This window comes from Sparus aurata, chromosome 7 (genome assembly GCF_900880675.1).
Source record: "Sparus aurata chromosome 7, fSpaAur1.1, whole genome shotgun sequence".
NCBI classification, from domain to species: Eukaryota; Metazoa; Chordata; class Actinopteri; order Spariformes; family Sparidae; genus Sparus; species Sparus aurata.
Window position 1 is genome coordinate 26363396 of NC_044193.1, and position 12454 is coordinate 26375849.

Here is a 12454-nt window from a genome sequence, read left to right on the forward strand (position 1 = left end):
CCATAAGATTTTGAGACAGAATCTCTTTTTGTGTCTTTCCACACTACTCTCATCAGTAGTAACACGCACACACACACATACACACACACACACAAACAAACGAAGAGAGTAATCAAATTTCTCCAGGGTGATTGCTGAACACATTTATGTGCACACACACACTCACACACACACAGGGCGAGAGGTCATTGTAAATAACTCGGTTTTCGTGCTTTCATTTCCCTGGGGCATCGACTCTCGCTTGGTATTCATAACCATAACATGCAGAACCTGACAGGCTGACTGTGTGCGTGTGTTTGTGTATCTGTGTGTGTGTGTTTGTACTGATACAGTATTTTTACCCCTTTGGATGTACAGACACACACAAAGGCATACTTAGCGGAAAAAACACACACCTTAGACATTTCACAAACAGATTGAAACATGTACGTTCTTGTTATCGTCCTTCATACACACAAATACACACACACACACACACACACACACACACACACGACATGATAATGGGCTTAGCTAGAATCCTCTGTCCATCTTCACTCTCTGTTCCACTCGTCTGCGACCACTGATACAAATCCTGTCTTCTTCATCTATCTCTCTCTCCGGCGCTCAACTCTCTAAAACCTGCAGGCAAAACACCCATTATATGCAAACAAGCATGCGCATCAGTATACACACACGTGCACACACACACACACACCTGCTTAATATCAGACAAGTAGTTGTGTTTTGAGACTCTTTAATGTATTTATGTATTTGGCTCCTCCTGAATAATACATCGTTATTCGTTATTTTCCCTGTGTATACTTTGGGAGTGATGGAAAGGAGTGAAAATAAAAGCAGAGTGGTGTTGAAAATATGAGGATAACTACCAGCTCAGCAGACAATAGTGGATGTTTCATTTTATTTGTGCGGAACAAGAATGGCGACAACTGTCAAGGATTGGATTTCTAAAGAGTAGCTGTTTGTCACTGTATTGGCTTGGTTTTTATTGTACGTGGATATATATATGTGTGTGTGTGTGTGTGTGTGTGTGTGTGTGTGTGTGTGGAGGTGTTACATAATGCAGACACGTGTCCTCCTATAAACAAAACTTTCTTTCTCTAGATTCTGTTCAGGGAACTTTTATCAGCATGAACAGATACACAGAGACAAAAGCAGCAGGCTCGTCTGCACACCATCATTACAACAATTTGCAGCAGTTGATCGACTTACTGTGCTTTAAAACTGCTTCCTGGTCTGTGACATGTGGCTGGTAACATGTTTACCCCCCTTGATAGTTAATTTTACTTAAATCACATGACTGTTAACAAACATAGAAATGCTTTATAATCCATTTGTTAAAGGGTTAGGTTTGTAAGAATTTCCAACTCTCCAACGCTTTGGGATGCCAGCCAACCCAACCTACAATCCCAGAGCGTCAGTATTTGACGAGTTGGCAGTTAACCCTAAAAAATCAGCTTACTTGCAAATCGGACCTATAAAGAAAGAAATCTAGAGCGAATTTTGAATTTTAGCGAAGAAATGCTGTCATATTAATAATAGAAACAGTAATAATATAAATATTGTAACCTAAAAATGATCCACTGGTTAAAAGAAAATAATGTTTATAATCAAAGTTTAACTAATATTATAATATTCCATGTAAGATACTTTGTAAGGGTTTTATAAACATTAGTTCCAACTTTATAATGGCTTTACCAATAATGTTTGTAGTTGAACTACTGTAAACACAATTGTTTTTAAAGCATTCCATTTTTTGTTAACATTGAAACAACCATCAGCCAAAGTTTACAGTGATGTTTATTAGAAATGGCTACTGAGTTTACCATTAAGTTGTAGGGGTGGATGACTTTGCCAAAATGATGATGAATTTTACAAACAAACAATATAAAAAAACGCCAGACTTGAAGTAGCCTTTACATTTTCCCATTTGCACCACTGAAACACGATATTGCCTCAAAGTTAGTCTCATGTTTTTCGCAAAGCCCTCATCCGTCATGCTGCTGGCTATGACTCAAATTGCACTATTTTGCAATGTGTCATCCAAGGAAGAGAATGTGAAATTATTCAACCAACCAGCAAAGCCACGTCGCCATGTGGGTTTTCAGTACATACAGCAAACCATGATAAAAAAGCATTACAATACCACGCACGAGCGTTAAAAATCTATCTGTCTTTCTGTATTCCTCACTGCACTGAGACTCATCACCTTCAGCTGCACACACACCCACACCACTGCTGCCTCGCTGCTCTTTTAAGGACTGTCCATTGACGGCGTTCACTCCCCAGAGTAATCCCGCGTTCACATCGTGGCAGTAGAAGGCAAGTTAGACGGCCCTTGCTCTCACTGGGGAGACTGATTGTAAATCCCACCGCTTCTGATTTTAAATGAGCAGACAGATGTCAAACTCTCACACCTTTTATCTTCCCCTGAATGAAAAAAAAAACAAAAAAACGGGTGTTTAGATGTTCAGCCACAGGGATGCAGTCACGTGTGTTTGCGAATCAACTTGTATTGTCTCGTGTCAAACCTAAGACGAAGCAGCGTGGCGCTTATCGATCCAGGTCGTTACGAGCCAGAGTCCTGCTGGTGTTCATGTTAGTCATCTAACGAGGGATCGTTAACACCTGGGCTGGAATGGTAATGTTGTTAACTCGATTAGCTTCTGATCCAGTGAGCTATGGTTTGATTATAACACGTATTATTGATGCATTTTGATACAGGGTGACTATTTGTTACTTTTAAAACAAACTGAGCTGTATCATCCTTAATTTTAAAAAATGCCACCCTCAACAAAAACTTGTTGTATCATCCAGCTGGTTCAGTCCGCTCTCACAGAATTGCTGCTGGCGATCCTTACGTCGAGAATTTGGTTTCAGATGTCAGATGATTGATTTTTCCACATCGTCACATAATCTTTCCACAGAAAATTCTGATGTATTAAGAGTATTTCTCTAACCCCTTTAGAGAAAAAACAAAAAAAACAAGCCATTACGTTGCAATTTATAGACACCAAAAATGATGAAAATTCTAAATTGTCTCATTTTTATTTATCTATTGAAGAGTAAACTACCGACTGTCTGTTATGTACGGAGTTCAGTGGCAAAGTGAATAAGAAGAAGACAGGTCTACCTCTGGCAACATTTGCTCTGAATATTTCATGATTTAACCTCTTTTTACTGCAGGAATCATAAAGAATGACTTCTGTGAATAGAACCGATGGCAATCACAGAATATTGGCACATCACTTCGCCTTGTTTTCCCCCGTGGTTCTCAAGTCAGCTACTTTGACTGACAGCAGGCTACAGTGCAGGCAGCTGGTGACCTTGATGAGGAGCCTGCTGCCGCCACTCCTTTATCTAACAGATCACTGTGACTGCTCATACTTGTTCCATTCTTCCATTGTAGTAGGTATTTCTGAGCCGCTGACAAAACGCTTGGAAAATGAAGTCAGGGCTAACCTTCAGATAGTCCAGGCGGTAGGAAAGGTTTGGTTTTCATCAGCGGTATTCTACTAGAGCTCTGATACGTCTGATTCGATACTATATCTAATACAATCGGCAGCCGCCTGTTAACTATTGTGGTGACATAAATCAAATAAAATGAACGTTAAGTAAAATTTAAGTAACAGTGAACACACACACACACACGTCTTGTTTCTGGTGAATCCCCTGTGCACTGCCCGGACACTTTAAAGGAGTCGTCACCCGGAAATCGCAATTTCTCTTGTTAAAACATATATTGGTGTTGGACCTCAGTTGAAACTTGCCTGAAAAGCTGGAGTTTGAAAGTGGCTCGCTTTGGCTCTTTTTCCGAACAGGAATAGCGCACAAGGGTGCGCATTCCTAAAGCTCGAGATTTTGACTCTGCTCCTGTGGTGACGTTACCACAGGAGGCTACTTGCATAAGCGGAAATAAAAAAGTAAGAAGGAAAAAAAAACCATTCAGAGACATCCTGCTGTAAACGTGTCTCTTCCAACGTCTCTGCCTTCTTCACTCTCCCGTTCAGGTTCCGACTCCGGCTCGTACATAAATGCCTGAATTCCGTAAGGTTCGTCATTTAGTGTGTGCGCCATGACAGGGGGCTGTTTATGTTTTGGAGTCTGTGTGCATGCAGGCTCGCCCCCCATTCCGGCTCTGTCCTTCCTGCGGCCAATTCCAAAGCGATCCAAGAGGGACTGGATAGTAAAAAAACAGGTGATGACTCCTTTAAATGCCGTGCAGCAGTAACAGTGGCATTTTTAACATGAAGAGATGATGCCAGGATGAAACACGTTAAATTGGTTTTGGTGAAAATGCAGCTGACCATAAATAGTAATAAAAATGTGATTTGATTCTGTGAAAAGCTGAATTGTAAGGATTGTAACCTTAAAATGATCCAAGTGAAAAAGATGAAATGAGTATTATGTTTAAAGTTTGACCAGTATTATCTCTCTCATGTTTGCTCCTTTAAAAGAATAAATGATTTCCTCCTGAATAACTCCTTCCGCCACCCTATAAAAGCTGGAACTTTTCTTGTTTTCAAGTGCCTTAAGTGGCAGAACGGCACCTGAGACTTAACGGCGGCATCCTGGTGGTTTGGATTCATTTGTTTTGAAGAACCCTCATTTTTTGGACAAAGCAATTCACAGTGAATTGCTTTTCCGCCCAGGAGTCTCCCCTTTCTTTTCTCTGTCGCCGCGGTGCATGCCCGTGTCTCCCACGAACACTTCCTCTGTGTGGCGTGTCCTGTCAAGACATCCCGCACGTCGCGGAATTACACAAGCAGGACGCCATTAAAAAACGCCGGGTCGGGTCACTTGACTGGCGAGGCGGATGGTGTGACTCATTTTCCCTGGCGACAATCTGAATGCCACTTTGTTGACTGTTTCCCCTAATCACATTAACTTCAGTCGAACTCTGCGAGGATTGGGAGGACGGACCAATGTACTACCTAATTTTTATTTATATCTGATATATAACAATTTTCTTCACAATTAGAATAATCCACACACACCGCAGTGCTCGCCTGCCTGCCCGCGTTAATAACGCTTGGCAGAAAAAAGAAGAGAATCAATCCCAGTTATTTTCATCTACTATTTGCTCTGAATAAATGTCAGTACTCTCTGCTCCTCCTGCAGCGGCGTCATTCTGTCTCCGCCGGAGAGGCTTATCAAAATAGCTTAAATTAAATTGTTGTCATGTTAAACAGGGTCCTATATTGCAAGGCTGATTTCAGGGGGTTTATCTGATTGCAAGCGTGCGCGTGCGTGCGTATGCGAGAGAGAGAAATTGAAGTCGATAAACAGCGCGTCGGTCTCTTTACACAAGTTTTACATTAGAATACACTGGTTCTCTCGTAGTTTTTAAATTAACTCTCAATCATTGGTGCCAGGCCCTCATTACTGTGGCAATCTGTGAAGAGATAATTTCTTGTTATTTGCTGTTGATGAAGTTTTCAGAGTTGCTGTTGTTTCAGTTAATTCCAAAGATCAGTGAGAATGTGAAAGTCATGACTCTGCACTGGTTCCCCAACCAATTTGGCTTCTGGCCATTTATAGTCAAATCATGAGCTGTGGGCGATGTTTTCGTCTCAGTTTAGCTCAGCCGCTCGAATCCCGCAGAGGTTAAACTCTCCGGCAGCCCCGTCAACAAAACAAGGGAAGATTTGAGAAGAAAAACAAACATCGTTTGTGTTTGTTAATTCACTGAAGCGAGATAACCGGCGTGAATATATCAGGCTTTGAGTTCACCTCTTTGAGCTCGTTGCGTCTTCTCGTGGACACTGTATGTCCTCAAACAGATGTGTTCCCGTGTTCCTGTCGGGGAACGACGCGCACCGTTGCTGACTTTGTAGCAGCTCACAACATATTGCGCCCAGCGGCCATCGCTCATTAGCGAGTGTTGATGGCAAAGGCCAAGTATGATTAGCCGACGCTTCGCTGCACACGAGTACTGATTTTGGCTCCCCACCACCACAGGCTCCCGTTAATCAGGAGCTAATGAAAGGATACTTGCGACATATGCGCCACTTAGCCCGTGTGAGCACTCGCACCTCTTTGTTCATCCCTCTCTTGTGGAAGTTCATCTTTCTGTTTTCACTGTGTTGCCAGTTTATGAGTTTAAAAGGTGGTTTGCGCAGGAGAATTATTCGGCTTTTAAAACCATTATGCATACGAGAGGTAATTTCTCCTGTCTGCTGCTCTCAGTGAGGTTTAAGTGATGAAAACCATTATGTCAGTGAACCGTAGCCACGGTGTGACTGTTTGCCGTAATGCTACATCTGCTAACCGGGCCTAACGAGTTTCATCTCACTCCATTTGATCCAGGGGCGCCTGCTGGAGAGCTCTACAATTTAAAACAACATAAATGCATTATTGATTATGTGTGATGCTGGCGTTAAAGAGGTAAACAAACTAGCAGTTAATAACATCTCTAGCTTATTTTGGCACCATGATCTTCTTTGCTGCTTTCGAAAAAGGCCTCAGCCTTTAATCCAAGAGGCACAACTCTTTTTACAAGCACTGACGTTTTTCCAATAGTTAATACTCACTTTCCCCCCACAGGCTATTATGGTGACAGGGAGGCCCCGAGGTTAAAGAGTCTGTCCATCAGTTCGAGTTCTGCGTCTTTTATCTCTTTTAGCTTCCTTATATGGATCACGAGTCTGAAATAAACAGAGTTGAAACTGTGCGGATGGTTTGACACATGATGTATAATCACCCAGAGAGTCCATTAGCAAGATATTGAGGGCACCTTCGCAAATGGCCTCGGTCCCAATCCAAGATTATTTCTTCAGTTTTCATCATCGCACCTTTGTTTTTACACACAAGAAGCCTTTCAAAAAGCCCGGATTGATTATTCAAGAGAGTACGTCATCGTGAGGAGCCAGTGTGAGTTCAGGCAGTGTGCCTTGTGTAAATATTGTATTGTTACTTACCTTTATGCTGGTGCCATGAAGTAGAACAGTCTTTTGCCAAACATCAAGTTTTATTATTATCTTAGCCGTTGTTGTTTTCGGTGCAGGAGTTAGTTGTATTTCTGAAGGCAGACATATGATGCTAATTGTAAGGTTAATTAATTTTATTTTGGGTTACTACTAGAATGGATTTACGCTCATTAATGCTCAAAAAACACATCGGTTCTCTTATACTGTCCAGTTTTGCAGCTCCGTATCTCCCCTCTGTTTTAAATGCTCCGTCTGATTGGTCAGCCCGAACATGCCTGAACCAGCACCACTAACAAGCAGAGCAGCTGTGCTCAATAAATACTTTATGTGCCGAACCAGCTGCAAGGCATAGATTCTGCAACGTGTGACTCGGTGACGTAGTGCGATGTCACAGAGTCACAATATTAAAGGGAAAGCGACTGACGATGCGTTTCAGGAGCAGTGTTTTCTGTGGGAGAGAGGAGCTTCTGTTGGCTTGGACTTTGACTTTTGACCAAAACACTAACACATTGGACATTCATTGCCTTCTAACATCTTAGGACCATGATATACGTTTTTGTTCACTTTAGCATGTTCTCCTTTGAATTTTAGTTTTTCCCCCGAGACTGATAATCATAGATAAAATCAGTCTATCCATCTATCATCACCTCACTTGATGAAAACTGATCATTTTGCAGTGTTTTTTTTAATAAAATTACGTTTCGATTTTTTAGTAAGATAACACGATTCTCACATTTACCAGTGTAACCGCCCCGCGCTTCGCGTGGTCTCTAATTGTGTGCGTGGATACTTGCTGGTGTTTAACTGACGAATTTAAGTGTTCTTACTTGAATCGTGCGCTGTCCTTTCAAAGACCCCCACATCCCTGCGTGCATTGATCATGAATGCCACATCTAGACGATTTAGTCCCGACTCGCCTTCTCTCTGTCACTCAGCAGGATAAATGGGCCCGGCGTAGTCATTTCAGCACCCCACCTGTGCTTTACTGCATCTTTCAAGCGTGAGATACCTGCCACCGGAAAAAAATGACAGCCAAGGCACAAAATGGACTATTTGGGAATCGCAGGACCTTTTAGTATTTCATTTCTATTTTTCTTCAACATTATCATTCATTATTATTGCCGTCTGGAATAAAAACGCAACAATGGCGGTCCCTGTCCTCTTTGCCTGCACAGTTTTTTCAGCCTTCTTTTTTGCATCGCCCAAATGCGGGGCTCACATCTGTCGAGACAAACGCCGTCCAACGTACTGTACACCCACTCCCACACTCCACCGAGTGTGTGGGCCTGCAAACTGGAGTGTGATGAGGCCTTTTTTGTGCTTCATTTTCCATTCTCAAGGGTAAAACAGCAAAGCGTGTAAAAGAGAGCAACAGCTGCAGTTCAATGGAGCTCTTTGAAGAACTACATCAAACACAGAGAATCATCTTCCAGCTATTGGCCTCGCAGTAGAGAAAGTGGAGGGATAGTGTGTGTGTGTGTGTGTGTGTGTGTGTGTGTGTGTGTGTGTGTGTGTGTGTGTGTGTGTCCTGACAGCATGTTGGAGAGGTGTGGAGGACTGTTAATCCTCTGGCCTCCCCTCAGTCCCTGCCTCCTGCTCCCCATCACTTGGTCCGGATGTCTGGCTGCATACTCTCATCCATATTTATTCAGTTCTTGGATCTTGGTCTATATTGATCTTGTCCGTTAATCTTGTTTATTTTCTGACCATTCCATACTGCCTTTTCTCCCGCTCCCATTCTGACCCCTTTCGCTTATCTCCCTTCTACACACTTCTCTCCACACCACCTCTCTGCTTCTCAACTTTAAGCCTTGCCACGCTCGCTCGCCCCCTTGTTTATTCAAACCACCCGCATGTTTATTTATTTATATTATTTTATTATTTATTTTTTTGCGGAGTGTTCAGTGTTCTGGCATTTCCCGAGCGCTGCATCGCTTACTTGTCAATCAAATCCGTCTTTCTTTCTTTTACTTTGAAATGCATCGTTTCCCACATACCAGGAGATTCTTCACATAAAAAGACCTGCCATTCACTCATCTCCAAGTAACACTATGAACACTGAAATACTTAAGCAAGTGAAATTAGATTTCAGGCGTTTATGAATGACTTGCTCGTGAGACTTTCTCAAAAAACTGGATATTGGAAATTTGGACCAGCGTTGAATGAATGTTAAGGATCAGCTTAATGGGCAACATGTCCTCATACCTACCTACAGACTAAACATGTCAACTGCATGTGACTCCCAACACAACACGACCCCTGCAGCCTGCCAGAAACCAGACCTACACTAGTTTAAGGCAACAAAGCTACCTGGTTAGGTTAAGGAAAACAGGATGTGTGTAAATTCCTCACCACTGACTTTCTCTTTATCCCTGAACGCCAACAGTGGTCCCCTGTATGAAAGTCTTGTATGTCTTGTATGTCCCAACCATCCATCTCTAATTTACTCCATTAGCTGCCTCTTCACTCTTTGTACTTCTCTGCCTGACTTCCTCCTTTGCTGCCTTAATTATAACTACAGCCACTAGAGGTCACTGCCTAGAGGTCAACTGCAAATATGGGTCGACCTACAGTATATAGTAATTGTTCAGATGAAGATGAGCCTGAAAATGGGATATGTTGTACAGCTATACTTACTGTTAGGAAATACTTCAGTGTTTTGGAAAAATAAAATAAAAATATCAACCTTATGTCTGAGCATTAAAGCTGTGTTAATTCGTGTTTCTGACCAATTTAGGGCACAACAACGAGCCGAACACCAGGCATGTCTGACACAGTATGGCCTTTATGAAGTTGTTTTAGTGGACGGATGCCAAATCCGGCAGTCACAGAGCAACTTTAGAATTCATTTGAAGTCATGCCCCTGATAAAGTGAAGTACTGACTCACCTTTCAGTTTGTTTTGGCCTCCACCAACGCTCTATCAGAGCTTTTTTCACCGATAACAGCACTGAGAGAGAACCTAATAACTGAAGTTTTGAGCCGTAAAAGCCAAAACAGTCAGCTAAAAGACGATAAAATGCTCCACAGAGCTTTGGGGAACTCAAGGGTTGGGTAATGTTTTTCTGTTGTTTTGTCATTGCGAGCGACCCCTGTCACCTTATTTGACCCTTAGTTAATGTAGAAATATCGATTAGTGTAGCTCCCTCGTGGCGAGAAAGCGATTAAGCACTATAGTATATCCCAAAACTCTTCCTTTAATCAATGGCCAATCACAGATCAAGGAAATGACATACTTGGGGTGAATGATAATTACCAAATTCCCACTTCAACACACTTGAAGGATGGTCGCTGAAATGAATAATTAATGTACATATTCTGTGAAGAGAAATATCAGAATTTCTTTGCTTTTCTACACACAACACATATTTGTAGACCAAAAACCGAGTATCGGTCTCGCTCCAGCCTAAATGTTTCCTCGCTGGTGTCGCCTCTTTTTGGCTCTCCTCTCTCACGGTATTTTCTCAACGGCAGTTTGACTCAATCCCCTCCTCGCTGTTTCTCCCCCCTCTCTCTGTGACATTCTCTCTCTCCTTCTCGCTATCTGTCTCTCTTCTTCTTCTCCTCCTGCTGGTGATAGAGGGGGGTTCTTGATTAGAACACACGCTGCCAAGTCCCCCCCACATCGCATCATTGCATTTGATTAGCTCCAACCCCCTGCTCCCTCCCTTATCACTACCCCCGCAACAGGAAGCTCCACACACACACACACACACTCACACGCACACACGCATGCATGCACAGATTCACATGCATACATATCACAAACTGACTTCTGGACTTATCTAAACTCCGAAGCTGCCTGTAAACGTGCGCTGGCATATTTGAACACACACATCTGGCGCCGTGGCGGCAGGGCATCAGGTAAAGCCAGCGTGGCGCTGACAGCTCCCTGTCCCTAATGAAGCATTAATAAAGTACAGCACAAAACAGTGGATCAGAGAGCAGCAGAGCTCCCCACCTGCCCGTCTGTCTGCTGGCTGCCAGGGAGACGAGATGAGAGGGGAGAGGATCACTGTAATCCCCCCCGTCTTCCAAAACCCCTCTGCCCCACTTTTCAGGGAGACATCGCCCCTCATCACCTGCTCTTCAGTATCGCGCTGAAGACTCAGTACTTTTCTGTTGTCAGGAGTTTAATGTCAAATTAATACTCTCTATAAAAACCTTGTATACTTAAAACCACCATACAGAAATACCATCAACACTCCAGCAGCCCTGCACCAAATTACACGGCAGCAAATGGAAATGTTATTTTGTTGACAGTTTTCAAATATTTTCTACTTTGCAAATGAGTGCAATTTTATCGAAAAAGGTATGCATTTAAAATATTTGAAGATAAATGAGACACTTTTATGCCGGCAGCAAAAACAGACTGGGACAAAGGAGAGATTCAGAGTTGTTGGCAGAAAATGACGGTTCTCAACAGCTTTTGGTTTATTTTCTCTTTCAAAAGTTCTTCATATCTGATGCTCGACAAGCCAGTTGCCAGAACAATGTTGGCAATTTATGAATTGTCACCCACGGATATATTGAATCTCTATCTGGCAAATGTACCTTCTTTTTTTTTTTTTACCTCCAGTTTTCAGCTTTTGTTGTGACAATGCTGTCCTTATGTTCTGGTTATATTGAGGTACAAGAACATCTTGGTTTGGGTTAGGAAAAGATCACATTTTTGCTTCCTGCTACTCTGGAAATTGTCCCAACATCTTGTTAAAACCATATGGTTCTCGACTGCTGATTGTCCTCGCAAAGATATCCAGTGATGTTGCCACTGCAAGCTCATTTATGCTCCCTATACATGCGAAAATGTTCGTTTCAAATTGCAATACAACAACAAGAGGCCGCTGCTCAGAGTCGAATTGGTCTCCAGACCTCCAGTTTTACTCCGCTGTTTAGTTCCCGACCAATCTCCTCTCAGCTCTTGTGCAGTAAGTGTTTGTCTCTGCGCCTGGCCGATGTAAACATCTTAAAACTAACCACCAGCTCGCAAAACCTGTCCGCAAAAAGTTTCAACATTCCCACCTCTTGTTCTTTGGATGTGTCTCTCTCGAACTATTGGCTACACTGCCCTCAACCACGACCGGAGGTACTGCTCTGTGGGCCCATATCAGAAAATATGGACAAAATTAACGCAGAGTATGGAAAGAAGGCTCAGTACCAGTACGTATGCCCCTCTGACCTGCAGTATAAAGTCCCAACGTCTTGTCCCAAACATCCAGTGGTTTCCAACTTGTGAATGTTGGTCTTGAACAGTGGTCTCTTCGTCATCATAACTGTCGCATGAAACGTACTAATGAAATGTACCCGTGGTCTGCAGAAACGTACAATGCCAATATTTTTATCCAGCAATCAGGCCGCGCTCAAATGGACTTGTGAAAGTCACTTGAATCCTGCGAGCGATGTCCACCTGTTTGAGAATGAGAAAGAGTGACCGTGTTCAAATTAAGTATCTCTGCATGTTTACTTTTGCTGTAGTCTAGCTCTGAACTGTGAAAGCATCAGCTGTAGCTAGCCGAACCTTAAACT

The 12454-nt window shown here is 42.7% G+C and overlaps 1 protein-coding gene across 10 annotated transcripts in view; it reads left to right on the forward strand.

Annotated features, from left to right (window-relative positions):
* The window catches only part of agrn (agrin), a 279643-nt gene that overhangs the window by 166920 nt on the left and 100269 nt on the right, over positions 1–12454 (forward strand). The window lies entirely within an intron of this gene.